The following is a 15807-nucleotide window of genomic DNA, read 5'->3' as shown; positions in this document are numbered from 1 at the left end:
ACCCAGATGTCATAAATGAGGAAGCCCTGCAGGTCACACTGTGGGTGCTGTCAGTTCAAAGTGGTGTGGAGTCTCTGCAGGGGAGGGGGAGAGTTGGGATCCACAGGGAAGGCAAGTACCTGAAGCTGGAGTTAGTGACAAATCTCACCCAGCCAGCACAGCGGCTGCCCAGCTGTCATGCTCAAGGATAAAGTTAAAATAATAACCAGAGTGAGCAAGAGGCTCAGGAATGTGGGACAAGGATTGGAGAGGGAAAGAGGGGAAGAGAACATTTCTCTGTACATGACCCCTCCTTGGGTCCCGGCTTTTACTGTACTCTCTCCCAAGGTGGAGTTTGGTTCTTAAAAAACCATAATGACTCCAACAAGCAAAGAATATGAATGGTTTGCAGTAACCGCAGTGACCGTGAGTCCGGCCGGGCCTGGGTACATTACTGGGCCTGGGTGCATTACCTCAGGGAACGCTGACCTGAAACTCACAGAAGCCTGCTGGCCTGCCTCATGGCCTCTTCCAGTTGCCAATGGGGAAATCAGTGCTGGAATCAACTTTCCACAATCCAGCAAACCTGGACAGGGGACTGGTGTTGAACCCAAACGTGTTTAAGGCCTTAACGCACGGCAATCACGCCAAAAAATGCTTAAGCTCAACAGCACACTAAGGTCATGGTATTCTCTTACCATTAATGTAGATCTGAAACTTTTCAAAAACAGTTGGGACACAAAAAAGAGCAATCCTCTGTGGAAAAAAAGTTTAAAGATTATAAGATAATGTCAATTTCAAGACAAATACATTGAAAAAAATCATGATGATCATTTTACACTGAAAAATGTTAACATTCCCAATAGAGATGCTCATGTAGGAATCATTTTCAGAGAAAATTCAATAGTAGTTTTGGAGGAGTTTCCGTCATGGTTCAGTGGAAATGAATCTGACTCGCATCCACGAGGACGCAGGTTCAATCCCTGGCCTCACTCAGTGGGTTTGGGATCCAGTATTGCCGTGAGCTGTGGTGTAGGCTGCAGACGTGGCTTGGATCTGGCATTGCTATGGCTGTGGCATAGGCTGTCAGCTATACCTCTCATTCTACCCCTAGCCTGGGAACCTCCATGTGCTGAGGGTGCAGCCCTAAAAAGACCAAAAAAAAAAAAAGTAGTTTTGGAGTTCCTGTTGTGGCTCAGGGGGTTAAGAACCCAACGCAATGTTGGGTTAAGGATCTGGTGTTGCCACTAGCTGTGGGTTAGGTCACAGATGTGGGTGGGACCTGGTGTTGCTGTAGCTGTGGTGTAGGCCAGCAGCGGGAGCTCCAATTCGACCCCTAGTCCAGGAACTTCCGTATGCCACAGGTATGGCCAAAAAATGAAAAAAAAAGAAAAAGTTTTCAAGAGAAAAATTACAAGTAATCAGAGAAATGAAAATGAAGACAGGTATGACATACTGTCTTGTTATCTATCCAACCTGCAAGCTTTTTCCCCTAGTTATAACCTGGGCCACTGATCGTGTGGGTAACAAAGTCATTCACACCAGGGAGCATGCAGCAAAAGTAGTTCCACTTCTAAAATTATTTCCTAAGAAAAAATCAGAACTGTATACAGAAGGTGAACATTCCTCTTTCAGCACTGCATCACAGAGAAAAACTGGAAAGTTAAAATGTCTAATACTACAGATTTCAATGAAATAAAGCATGACCCATCTATATAACAGGTCTACATACGTCTCCCCACAGCACCATTTCTAATGATGCTGTAGAGAAACCCGTGGAAGCCAAGAAGAGATGCATATGAAAGAGTGAATGGGAAAAAGGCAGGTCATAAAACAGGGCCTAGAATATACCGTCTCTGTTTTAATAAAAATGAGACACATACAATACAATTAAAGAGTGTAATTTCATCCTTGCAGGCATCCTTTTCCCACCCACAGGACTATGCCCAGCAGTCCTGTTACCCTCTCCTTATTAGGCCCTTGGCTATCCTCCAGCACCACAATCCAGCCCTCACCTCCCCATGGTGGGGTGAGCAGCAGCACTGCTGCACCATCCTACCAGCCCACATGTTCAAACAACCTGGATATGAACACATTTCCTCACCACGGCCACACAGGCACAAATCCACTTCCTAAAGCATATCCACTACAAGCTCAACCCCTGTGGGGAGAGACAGGCACTGTCACCATTAGTCACTATAGGATGTTGGGTAAGTGAAAGTCAGTTAACTTCTACAGGCCTCAGTTTTCTCATCTGTACAATGGGCAGTAACATTAATACCTAACCGTGCGGACTCTCAATGGGGATTAAAGGAGATAATAGTGTCAAGTCAAATGTACTCTAAGCCCTTAGTAAATGCTCAATAAATAACAGCTTGCTCAGAACGCTGAGAAAAATCCCCAGAAATGGGGGTTAACCTGTTGAAGAAATGGGGACCCTATTTCAATATACATTTTCCTACAATCGGGCTTTATAAAAAAGTCCAAGCACACACAATTTATATTCCATGCCTCATATGATATGGGCAGAAACCGAATAAAATATTCATTTCTGTCTGTTTTGTTCACTGTTGTGCCTGGAACACTGTGAAAGCTCAAGTGTAGAATGAATTCAATGACTCGCCCGCTATGCTCAAACCTACTCAAGACAACCAAGCCAAGGGTCCTGTCTTAACCACAACTATACAACTGCAGTGCCTATGAAAAACAATGGATTTCCACTGAGCCATCTGTCATATTAGGACATGAGAAGGAAATATCTGAGGGGCTTCCTGAATGACAAAAGGATCATTTCGAAGTCAGCCTCTGAAATTAACCCACAAAACTTGAAAGGCATCAAAGAAGGACCGGAAGTTCTTGTTTTAAATTGTGTTTTGAAGAAAGCTTCATTTCAATATCTCCTTCTCAATGAGCACTGACCATCAGTGCAATCATGGCCTTGTGTTTTTGAAAACAGATTCCGCAGCTATGGAAACAGAAGTTGTCACTGTATACTGACTTCACGGTAGGATCAAGGGAGAAGAAACATCTCAGCTTCGACACAGAGGCTTACTACAAATATTTTTCTTTTCAATAAAATGTGCTTTACCATAATCAATAAATGAAGCCCTTAAATTCTTAATTCTCCAGACAAACTGTACCACGTAAAAGTTCCTTCAGCTAGCAATTCATACTGCAGGCACATGCGTGGGAAAAAAAATAAAGGGTCCCGTTCCTGATTCTACTAATTCTCAATAATCCCCCAAGAGGCAAGTGGGTTTCACTTGGCCCACATTCAAAGTCGTCAGATTCTAGACTTAACCCAGCTTGATGGCAAAGAAGAAATTCTCTACAAAGCGGTAAAGCAGGCATCTCAAAAAGACGAGAAAGGAATGGGAAATCTTAGTTCAATTTTTATCATCACTTTCGGTAAGTAATCCAAAGCAGACCTTGGAATTACTCATGAAGTAGCAGAAATAATTAGGAATGTGTGGTATTGAGAGCAGAAGCCCCAAGTCTCTAGATAAGAATATCCCAGGAAGCAGTGAGGTCAGAGAATATAGAGCCACCAAGGGGATGAAGGAAGCATATTTTCCCCCAGAAAAAAAGCACCTAATTAGTCTTTCTGACTGACATTAACGGGGCTGTTACTAGGGAACTGGTCAAAACAGCCATGTACACACTGAGCCAATACTGACAGCTGGGCCTCAGTCACAGAACTTCTGGGATGGCAGGATCTCCCTTGGGTGAGGGGCCATGATAAGCACGAGGCACAAAGGCCACAGCAGGACAGGAAGTGAAAGGAGGAAACACACCAGCTAGGAAATGGATGGTGGGGGGCAGGGGGACCTAGTCATCCCCAAGCAAAAGAGGGCTGGTGCTCACTGGTCCCTGCCAGCCACCACCCCGAGGGTGCCAACAGTGGGAGGCCCTGCAGAGGCACCACTTCCTGTTGATGACCTTGCTCAGAGGAACCAAGACAGGCAGCTTTATTTAGCAAAGCTGGGCCATCGCTTTCTCTCTCCAGCATCTTTCCAACACAGAAAAGCCATGTCCCACCACTGCTTTGGTGGGTCTCACACACCTCCCAACTTCCTCTTCACAAGTGAAAGGTGATTGGCAGACCCAGCGAAGACAGCTTGCCCACAGCTTCAAAACTACACCACCCACAGGGCCTCAGGGGAAATAATGGGGTCACATTTTTACAACTGTATTATGTTTTGCCAAGAGTTTTTTTTTTTTCTAATTTTTGAACTTATTGGCAATTCTTAAAAATCCTAAGTTTTCAGATTTAAAAAAAATCTGGATTTCTCAGCCCCTCTTGATAAATTTGGAGATTTGGCAACTTCAGACTCACATTCCTAAGATGTTACTGAAAAATAATACTTGGTCAGGAGCTAGAAAGCAGTTGCCCTCCAATTTGCCACAGTCCTAGCATCTGGTACCCAGTTGGTCTCATCCCTTTGTGTTATCCACCTGGGTTATCCCTTTGTGTTATCTGTTAGCATGTTATATAGAAAAAAGGGCAACATTCTGGAATAGTTTTGCTTCCACTAATACAGAATAAGTCCAGTCTAGGCAGGTCCTCTTTTTTATATCAGGGTCATTTTGCAAAATTCCAATTAAAGACTCTTTGGAAAGGGGGGGTGATTTAAGATAAAGCTCTGACTAGCTTATTGTTTATACTTATAATCGTGACATATAACCCAACTTAAAAAGTTTTCTGGAGGAGTTCCCGTTGTGGTGCAGTGGTTAACGAATCCGACTAGGGGATTCGGTCCCTGCCCTTGCTCAGTGGGTTAACGATCCGGCGTTGCCATGAGCTGTGGTGTAGGTTGCAGACGCGGCTCGGATCCCGCGTTGCTGTGGCTCTGGCGTAGGCCGGTGGCTACAGCTCTGATTCAGCCCCTAGCCTGGGAACCTCCATATGCCGCGGGAGCGGCCCAAGAAATAGCAACAACAACAACAACGACGACAAAAAAAGACAAAAGACAAAAAAAAAGTTTTCTATTAAGAAATCCTTAAACTTCACATAATGAGAATTTTCTCCAACAAATTCTACTGTATTACAATCAGAATTTCATAGGAGAATTCTGTTAGACCTTCAAAGACTAGATAATTCTAATTACACTTAAATTATTCCAGAGCATAGGAAACGGGGGAAAAAAAAAGTCCATTTCTTTTCATGAAGTAAATATAATACTGACACCTAAAACAGATAAATACAGCACACACAAAAAAAGTAAAGCCTAATCTCACTCATGAACAGCAAAAAAAAAAACAATGTGACATAAGCAACAACATCTGCTACCACATTAAAACACACACACACATATACAGACAGCATGGGACTTATTCCAGGTACATAAGGATGGTTCCACATCTAAAAATCCATTGTCGAAATTTCCGTCATGGCTCAGCGGTTAATGAATCCGACTAGGAACCATGAGGTTGTGGGTTCAATCCCTGGGGTCGCTCAGTGGGCTACCAATCTGGTGTTGCCGTGAGCTATGGTGTAGGTCGCAGACACAGCTCGGATCCAGCATTGCTGTGGCCCTGGCGTAGGCCGGCAGCTACAGCTCCGATTAGACCCCCTAGCCTGGGAACCTCCACGTGCCATGGGTGCAGCCCTAGAAAAGACAAAAACAAACAAACAGACAAACACTCCACAAAATAGGAATTAATGGACACTGCCCTAACATGAATACAAGACATCAGACAGTACTAGGGCCAACATCTTATTCCACAGGGAAGCGCCAGCAGCATTCTCATTATGTTTAGGAGCAAAGTTATAAGCACTATTCCAGTATCTTCAAGATGATATAACAAAGTATTGGTGTTATTAGCTAATACAATTAGATGAGAGAAAATAGTTAGTGGCAGAAGAATGGGAAAAGAAGAAGTAAAATGACTTTGCTGATACGATCATATACCTCTCAGGGAAAATCCAAGAGAAATAATTACAAAACAAATCCAAACAATAAAGGAACTCAGTAAAGTAGCAGGATATATGAGCACAACAATCAACAGCCCTTATATCCCTGAACAATAACCAGTTAGCAGATACAATGAAAGATAAAATGCCACATAGGACAGTAAAATAAAAATATGCAGAAATAAACTGAACCAGAAATATGGAAAACACAAAAAAAAGTTTTTAAAAATTACACAGTAACTCATTATGACATGAATTACTTGTAAGAACAAATTATTGGAAGCAACCTCAACATTCACATACAGGAGTTTGTTCAACCAAACAAAGGAATACTTCACAAGAGTAAAAAAAAAAATATGGGCGTTCCTATTGTGGCTCAGCGGAAACAAATCTGACTTGGAACCATGGCCTTGCTCAGTGGGTTAAGGATCCGGCTTTGCCGTGAGCTGTGGTGTAGGTCACAGACGCGGCTTGGATCCCGCATTGCTGTGGCTCTGGTGTAGGCCAGTGGCTACAGCTCCAATTGGACCCCTAGCCTGGGAACCTCTATATGCCCTGGGTGCGGCCCTAGAAAAAAGACAAAAAAAAAAGTATCAGGAAGATCTCCATAAACTAATTCTAGAACAGTCTCTGGAATATACTGCTAAGTGAAAAAGAAAGGTATGAAAGGTTACTACTTTCTTTCCAAGGAAGAAGAGTAAATAAAATATTCATACATAAGTAGCTATTTATTTTTACAAAAAGAGAAACGGGATAAACTAGCAACTAGAAATGGATTACCTTTGGGGTGGGTAGGAAGAAGGTGAAAGAATTAAGAAAGTAAGAGCCACCCTTGGGTACAGCTTTTCCTGCACTTTGGACTTTATGTTAATATTTTACATAATCTAAAAATTCAATTAAGTCAATGAAGATGGAGACTAATACAGCTTGTGAGCAGAAAAAAATGAACATAACCATAGAACAAACAATAACAACCTTGGCAACCTTAGCACTCAAAGAAAAGAAAGCATCTGTCAAAAAGAAAAAAGAAAGGAAGCACCAATCCATGTCACTCTTGCACACAGTACTCTGCACTCAACGAGGGATATCTTCTGAGGTCAGAAAGATCTACAAAAAGTAAATCTTTTTTTTTTTTTTTGTCTTTTCTAGGGCCGCACCCGCGGCATATGGAGGTTTCCAGGCTAGGGGGCCAATTGGAGGTATAGCTGCCAGGCTACACCACAGCCACAGCAAGGCCAGATCTGAGCCACATCTGTGACCTATACACCACAGCTCACAGCAATGCTACATTCTTAACCCACTTAAGGCCAGGGATTGAACCCACAACCTCATGGTTCCTAGTTGGATTTGTTTCTGCTGTGCCACGACGGAAACTCCCAAAAAGTAAATCTTGAATTTTATTTAGTAGCTTTCCTAATGGTAGTGGTATGAGTATAGCCAATTTTTAAATTATTTGGGGTGCAATGTAAATAGATAGGTTTGTGACAAGATTTGGGGTTGTTAGTTGGGTTGGAAGGGCAGGGAAGGCATTTTTCGCAAAAGTTGCAAGAAAACCCTAAAAAGGTTCAACATAGGCAGAATTTAAGCTTCAAGCTGGAGAGGCAGGACCAGATGCAGGCCACTTCAGCACACAATTCAGGGGCTCCTACTTACACTGTAATCTATGTAATTGTATACGAAGGTGGACCTGGCCTCACACTCTGTGCTAAAAAGAGCTTGGCCTTTGTCCAATAGGCAAATAATCCACCATGGCAGACGCTCTCTCTGCTGCAGAGTTCACTCTGAGGATGCTCAATGAGTTAAAGGAGTCATGGGTGTTGACATGAGAGAGCTACATGGCCTGGAGGTGTGGAATATTCACTCAGTACAAACGAGTCTCACCAATTCAGATCCACAGAAAGAAAGGCATGTGTTTTAATTTGCTCAATTCTCTGATTAGAATCAAACAATATCAAAGTGAATGGCCTTTAACTACTTATCCATTGAAAATATATCCTGGAGTTCCCATTGTGGCTCAGTGGTAATGCACCTAACTAGGATCCATGAGGACACAGGTTCAATACCTGGCCTCATTCAGTGGGTTAAGGATCAGGTGTCACCATGAGCTGTGGTGTAGGTTGCAGATGTGGTTTGGACCTGGCGTTGCTGTGGCAGTGAGGTAGTCTGGCAGCTGCAGCTCTGATTCGACCCCTAGCCTAGCAACTTCCGTATGCCACGGACACACCCCTAAAAAGCAAATCAAAACAAAAAAAGAAAAGAAAATATATCCTTAATATTCTACGGTAAAAATCAATTTATAGATCATTTTCAGAAAAGATTTTTCATCTTTAAGAAGTCATCTAGCACCAAGATTTTAACTTCAGTACTTTAGGAAATATTCTGTAAGCTGCTTAAAATGTGTATTTTTTATTTGCTTTTCCCTGATAAGTTAATAATAAAGCAAGATTCATTCTATTCTTATGAGTCTAGAGTCACATGATTCCAATTGACAACTGTGTAAGAGTTCTTAGGAATCACATTTGCATAAGTCAGCAAGTTCATAACTGTTTCATAATTCAAAGTTTTGTGATGTGTCACCATCACCCAATCCCGAAGGTTTCTGTAGCATGTGCCCCAAATCCACCCTCACCTTGATCTTGGAGTGTTTCAGTTATCTCCTGTTATGCAGCAAACCACCCCAAAACACAGTTGCTACAAAGAGCCATGACAGACTCACAGATGTCTGTGGGTGTGGCAGAGACTTAGCTGGGTGGTCCTTCTGGCTGGTCTCACTTGGGGTCTCTCAGGAAGTTCATCAGATGACAACAAGGGCTAGAGCATTTTAAATGAGTTCTCCACATGTCTGGCACCTTGGAAGGAATGGCTGCAAGTCTAGGACCTCTCTGTCATGTGGAAACCTGTCACTTCTATGGGGCTACTTGGGCTTCTCCAATGGAGGTGGGACTGACTCCAAGAAGGAGTGTTCACAGTACGAGGCAGAAACTGCAGATCTCTTTATTTTAAACTCGGTCTTGAGAGTTACACAGTGTCACTTCTGCCACAATCTATTGGTGAAAGTCCCAAGGCCAGCCCCAGATTCAAGGAGAAAAGATACACACTCCCACTCTCCACCACTGTGTGGCAAGACGCTGTGGCCCAGCCCAGGGCAAGACCTCCTCACTACCTTCAGACAATAAGGCAGAGCTGTGCTGCCCCTGCTGACTTTTTCTTTGTTCACCATGTGGTTCATACTCTTTCAAAAGAACAAGAACTTGGAGAGACACAAAGCCCTTCTTGGATGAAACGTCTGACAACACAAAGAAACTGAATGCTTCTTCAGCTATGGTCAAGGACAGGAGCTGGCAAACTTTTTCTATAAAGGAAAAGAGAATAAATATGTCATGTTTTGAGGGCCGTATGGTCTCTGTCACCACAATCCAGCTCTGCCACAGTGGCAGGAAAGCAGCCATAGGTAATACACAAATGCATGGACGTGCCTGTGTCCCAAGAAGACGTTATTTACACCAGGTGGTGAGACAGAACTGGCCTACAAGACAGAATTTGTTGAGCTTTGGTCTGGGAGAAGGAGTGCTGGATTTGTGACTGGAAAATCAGGCCTGGAATTCTGACTTTACTACTCACTACCCATGTGCCCTGAGTTGAGGTTCTTAAACTTTCTGATGTTACCTTCTGTATCTAAAACATAGAGTTAATGCCATTCATCTTCCAAGGTGGTTGTAGGAAGGGATACGCGTGAAAGTGTACAACCCTCCTGCTTCAGTAAGGCACACAAGCCTTGGTTCTAGCCTGCAGGGCCTGGAGAACAACTCCTCTGGAGGGGGTCACAGGGAAATCTAGTGGGCAGGTCAGAGGGACTGTCCCCACTGTTGCCCAATGAAATGGAACCTTTGCTGATGAAAATTCTATTTCCCAGCAGACCGAATAGTCTTTCTGAGAGACCTGGCCTGTTTTGCTCTTTCTCAATAGCAAAATACTTTGTTTTAAGGCTTATGGACAGCATTGACACGACTGGTTTTTCACAAATAAGTAGCTTACATGGTCAGTGAAAAGAAAATAAAAGAAAAAAAAAAAGCAAGCCTCAGAAGTGTGATTACTCAAATAGAAAGTTTGTTCAGAGGTGCAGCACTATAATCATACTGTATTTAAGCTGGTTTTGTAGCTTCTGAAAGGTTAAACAAAAATTAGTCTCTGTGACAAGTTTTGTTTTGTCTGGATCAGGTGCATTTATACATATTTAATGCTAAAGACATAACTGGAATTTTTCAAACATCTGAGTGCATGCTTTACTTTTCTAAAATTGGCCCTGATAGAAAAAAAAAAGTATTCAAAATTAAAAAAAAAAAAAAACCTATCCTTAGCCAAGAGGAATTTAAAGCATTAAAGTATTTTGTTTGCATCGCCACTATTAGGCAGCCCTTTATAATACTAGTAGTCCTCTAAGAAAATAAGATTTCTACATGAATAACTGGCAGCATTCTACTCCCGCTTTTGGAAAATTCCATTCATCCACAGGAAGGTGGATATATTAGAAGTTAAAGTGGTTTGTGCACTGTCAAAACCTTGTTCACCGCAGAATTTTCTTGCTTACCCACATAAGCAGGAACTCAGCTATGACTCCTCTTGCATTTCAAGGTCCCCTGCTCCCACAGCTGGGCAGCCCTGGCCAGAACAGTGTCCAGGAGAGACAGCTGCATTCTGGTGGGATGGTGTTAGAAGGGCGTGGGCTCTTTCCTAAGCTCCAGAGTGAGTGCCAACAGCTGTCATCATTTGGATTGAATGTCCCCTTCCAATGCAATCTCGACCACTTCCAGACCAACAAACTACTGAATAAAGTTAAAATCCAGGAAAATGGATGGATGGATGGTGGATGGATGGATGGACTTGTTGCTCCTGATTCAAAATTAATACATATTGCTGGTCTTCTGACTCAGAAATTACATGGGAAAGAAGTGAGATGACTTAGCATGAGATAAGCAAAAGCAAACATTCCCAAATTCCCTTGCATTTGTACTTGAGCAGAATGGAATTCTCACATGATAGCCGGGATGTCTATATTAAGGATCTCAGGCCAATCATCTACTAAATAAAGTTCAAGTGGCGTTGAGTTCACATGATACCCAGAGCTCTCTAGACAGCTGATTGTTCTCCTAGTATCTCCTGCTTTGGAACTTGAGCTTCAAAGTAGCTCCTTGCCTGCTCCTGCCATGGCCAGAGTCCATGTTGTACCCAGGAGGTGTGAGGGTGACGAGCTATCAAAGGACTCACAGATAACAAAGCTGCCTCTCTCACTCTGTGGGTGTGTGTGTGTCTGCCTGGACATGTACACACAAACCCCTCACTGAAGGTCAATGGTCATGTAAGATGTTAACATCAGGGGAAGCTGGGTCAAGGGTGTGTGGGAACTCTCTGCACTCTCTTTGCAACTGTTCTGTAAATCTAAAATTACACCATAATAAAGAATTTAAAAATAAATAAATAAACTTTAGGTCAACTTGAAGGCTTGAAGTATATCCTTCTAGTTTCCAAAGGCTGCTTCTGCATAAGTCATCAAATCCCTCAGAGGGTCAATTTATTTAGGCCCACGATGACGCCGAAGTGAAGTCCCCAAAGGACTGCAAAACACACTGTGAGTGTTTAATCTCAACATGAAGACATTTTCCCCCTCCCCATGACAGGCTGTAACTATACCCCAGGGAGACTGCTGAGTGAAACCATGGCTGCAGGACAGGCAGTCAGTCAGTTATTATGCTCCTAAGCCTTCCCACCTCATCAGTGCCTCTCTGCCTCCACTCTCCCACATGCAAAGGGACAACAAACCCTGAGACATGACAATGCCCAGGGGAAGGAGAGGGGCAGTCTTCACATGTCTCCTTCTTACCCACAAGAACCTTCCTCAGGAGACCGAAGTAGATTCGTCCTAATTGTCAACCACCCATGTCAAAACCATGGTGGGGTTTTGACAGACACATGTACATATATACACACCACTATATATAAAATAGATAGTCAACAAGGAACTGCTGTATAGTGCAGATACCTCAATATTCTGTAATAATCTCTATGGAAAAGAATCTGAAAAAGAATGGATATTATGTGTAACTGAATCACTTTGCTGTACCCCAGATATTAATACAACATTGTAAATCAACTATACTTTGATAAAAATGAGTTAAGGAAAAAATTGGGGTGGGTGGGGTGGGTGGGGTGGGGGGTTTGGGGAAGTGGAGTGGGAGGAATGGTGGGGGTGGGACCACAGTGATAGCTCTGGACCAATCAATGCCTGTCGTGCCTCCCCCGCTTCAAATCTGGATTCTATTAGTAAAGCACTAAGTGTGGTAGAAGACGGGTACGTGGGTTGGCAATGAGTTTCAGCTACTCCCATCATTCATTCACTCGTTTGTTCATTCATTCATTCAAGAAGCACCACTGTGAGCGCTGACAGTCTTTGTGTACAAAACTCTTGCCCAGAACTGGATTGGGGCCCTGCAGGAGCTCAGAGTACAGCCATATTTACATAAGAATATTCCATTTCCATGACAGTCAAAGCAGCACTGGACACCCCAGGCAGTCTATCAAAGAGTAATTTATCGGTTTCAGAGTGATTTTAATTACTACACCTTAAAATGCAGCAGTGCTCCACTTCCCATCTCCATGATCACTGCTGGCTGGGAAGCTGCTAGATCTGAAAGGGCTGAGGCAGCAGAAGGTGCCCTTCCCAAGGCCCCATCCTATTAACAGCAACTGTGCGTGACTCAGGTTACAGGTTGGTTCTTCAAATCTATATAAAATTAGCTCCAACGACTGAGGCAACTCTAGTCCTTAACTTTGTCTCTCACATGAGATTCTTATTTTTAAAACTCTAGTCCTGGCAACAGAAGAATCGATGTTGAACTATATTAGAAAGGACATAGAGCAGTCTACTATTACTATCAAGGCTAGTAAAAAGTAAGGACTTGTGATTTTCAAAAAAAACAGCACCAGCAAAAAATCCCAAGTCTCAATGTCGTATCCTCACATGGCACACATTTAAAGTTTCAGCTATGAAAAAAATGCATACTATTCCATTGCAACTGGGACAGTAAAAAGCAGGATTTCTCACCTCGTTTCTACAAGATTTCTGAGTGAATGGAACAAAAAAAGGATTGCTTTTGATGTGTGTGTGTGCGCGCGCGCATGCGCTTGTGCAACTCAATAATGTTTTTCTTTTTTCTTTTTTTTTAAATTGTTATTTCCGCAACATAATTTTTTTTCTATGTGCAGCGTGATGACCCAGTTACACATACATGTATACATACTATTTTCTCACATTATCATGCTCCGTCATAAGTGACTGTACATAGTTCCCAGTGTTACACAGCAGGATCTCACTGCTAATCCATTCCAAGGGCAATAGTTTCCACCTACTAACCCCAAGGTCCTAATCCACCCCACTCCTTCCCCCTCCCCCTTGGCAACTACAAGTCTATTCTCCAAGTCCATGAGTTTCTTTTCTGTGGAAAGGTTCATTTGTGCCTTATATTAGATTCCAGATATAAGTGATATCACATGGTATTTGTCTTTCTCTTTCTGACTTACTTCACTCAGGATGAGAGTCTCTAGTTCCATCCATGTTGCTGCAAATGGCATTATGTTGTTCTTTTTTGGCTGAGTAGTATTCCATTGTGTATATATACCACTTCTTCCTAATCCAATCATCTGTTGATGGACATTTGGGTTGTTTCCATGTCTTGGCTATTGTGAATAGTGCTGCAATGAACATGTAGGTGCATGTGTCTTTGTTAAGGAAAGTTTTGTCTGGATATATGCCCAAGAGTGGGATGGCTGGCTCATATGGTAGTTCTATGCATAGTTTTCTAAGATACTGCCATACTGTTCTCCATAGTGGTTGTACCAATTTACATTCCCACCAATAGTGCAGGAGGGTTCCCTTTTCTCCACACCCCCTCCAGCATTTGTTATTTGTGGACTTATTAATGACGGCCGTTCTGACTGGTGTGAGGTGTTACCTCATGGTAGTTTTGATTTGCATTTCTCTAATAATCAGGGGTGTTGAGCATGTTTTCATGTGCTTGTTGGCCATCTGTATATCTTCCTTGGAGAGCTGTCTATTCAGGTCTTCTGCCCATTTTTCAATTGGGTTGTTGGCTTTTTTGCTGTTGAGTTGTAGGAGTTGTCTGTATATTTTAGAGATTAAGCCCTTGTCAGTTGCATTGTTTGAAACTATTTTTCTCCCATTCTGTAAGTTGTCTTTTTTTTTTTCTTTTTGGTTTCCTTTGCTGTGCAAAAGTTTGTCAGTTTGATTGGGTCCCATTGGTTTATTTTTGCTTTTATTTCTGTTGCTTTGGGAGAATGACCTGAGAAAATATTCATGAGGTTGATGTCAGAGAGTGTTTTGCCTATATTCTCTTCCAGGAGTTTGATGGTGTCTTATCTTATATTTAAGTCTTTCAGCCATTTTGAGTTTATTTTCGTGCATGGTGTGAGGGTGGGTTCTAGTTTCATTGATTTTCTTGCAGCTGTCCAGGTTTCCCAGCAATACTTGCTGAAAAGACTGTCTTTCCCATTTTGTGTTCTTGCCTCCTTTGTCAAAGATTAATTGACCATAGTTGTCTGGGTTTATTTCTGGGTTCTCTATTCTGTTCCATTGGTCTGTATGTCTGTTTTGGTACCAATACCACACTGTCTTGATGACTGTGGCTTTGTAATATTGCCTGAAGTCTGGGAGAGTAATGCCTCCTGCATGGTTTTGTTCCTCCAGATAAGATTGCTTTTGATTTTACAATTTCTAATATTCATCTGAGTGAAATAACCCATTTCATGTCAGTTAATAAGTATACTCTCTCCGGAGTAACTTTCATGGCTCAGTGGTTAACAAAACTGACTAGGATCCATGAGGATGTGGGTTCAATCCCTAGCCTTGCTCAGTGGGTTAAGGATCTGGCGTGGCCGTGAGCTGTGGAGTAGGTCACAGGTGCAGCTCAGATCCTGAGTTGCTGTGGCAGTGGTGCAGACCAGCAGCTGTAGCTCTGATTCAACCCTTAACCTGAGAACTTCCCTATGCCATGGGTGCAGCCCTAGAAAGCCAAAAAAAAAAGGAGTTCCCGTCGTGGTGCAGTGGTTAATGAATCCGACTAGGAACCATGAGGTTGTGGGTTCGATCCCTGCCCTTGCTCAGTGGGTTAATGATCCGGCGTTGCCGTGAGCTATGGTGTAGGTTGCAGACGCAGCTCGGATCCAGCATTGCTGTGGCTCTGGCGTAGGCCGGTGGCTACAGCTCCAATTGGACCCCTAGCCTGGGAACCTCCATATGCCGCAGGAGCAGCCCTAGAAAAGGCAAAAAGACAAAAAAAAAAAAAAAGAGTATACTATCTCTAGTTTTTAAAATCAGTGATTCAAGAGAAAAGGGTGTATTTTTATTTCTGTTGAAATATTTTAAGCATTTATTGCAGGATACCTAACCCAAGATATATTTCAATTAAACAAAATGATTTCAAAAGTTTGTGTGACACAAATGGCCAGTAGTCACATGAAAAGATGTCCAATAGCAGCAGCCATCAGGTAAATGCAAATCAAAACCAGAGTTAGACACCAATTCACACCCTCTGGGATAACTAAATCAAAAGATAATAACAAGTGTTGGTAAGGACATGGACACACTGAAATCTTAATACACTGCTTGTAGGAAAATGTAAAAGGGTGCAGCTACTTTGGAAAGCAGTCTGGCAGTTCTCCAAAAGGTCGCCATATGATCCAGCAATTCCACTCCTTCCAATCTACCCAAGAGAAATGAAACAGATGTCCACACAAAATCTTGTCTCTAAATGTTTGTAGCAGCTTTACTCATAGAAATCAAAAAGTACAAACAATCCCAAAGTTCATGAACTGATAAATGGATAAACAAAATGTGGTCTATA

The 15807-nt window shown here is 42.5% G+C and overlaps 1 protein-coding gene across 1 annotated transcript in view; it reads right to left on the bottom strand.

Annotated features, from left to right (window-relative positions):
- LOC125110452 (translation initiation factor IF-2-like) overlaps positions 1-15807 on the bottom strand; it is a 65934-nt gene that overhangs the window by 7862 nt on the left and 42265 nt on the right. The window lies entirely within an intron of this gene.

Source organism: Phacochoerus africanus, chromosome 1 (genome assembly GCF_016906955.1).
Source record: "Phacochoerus africanus isolate WHEZ1 chromosome 1, ROS_Pafr_v1, whole genome shotgun sequence".
NCBI lineage: Eukaryota > Metazoa > Chordata > Mammalia > Artiodactyla > Suidae > Phacochoerus > Phacochoerus africanus.
Note: the sequence above shows the minus strand (reverse complement) of the source record. Positions and strands in the feature narration are given on the sequence as shown.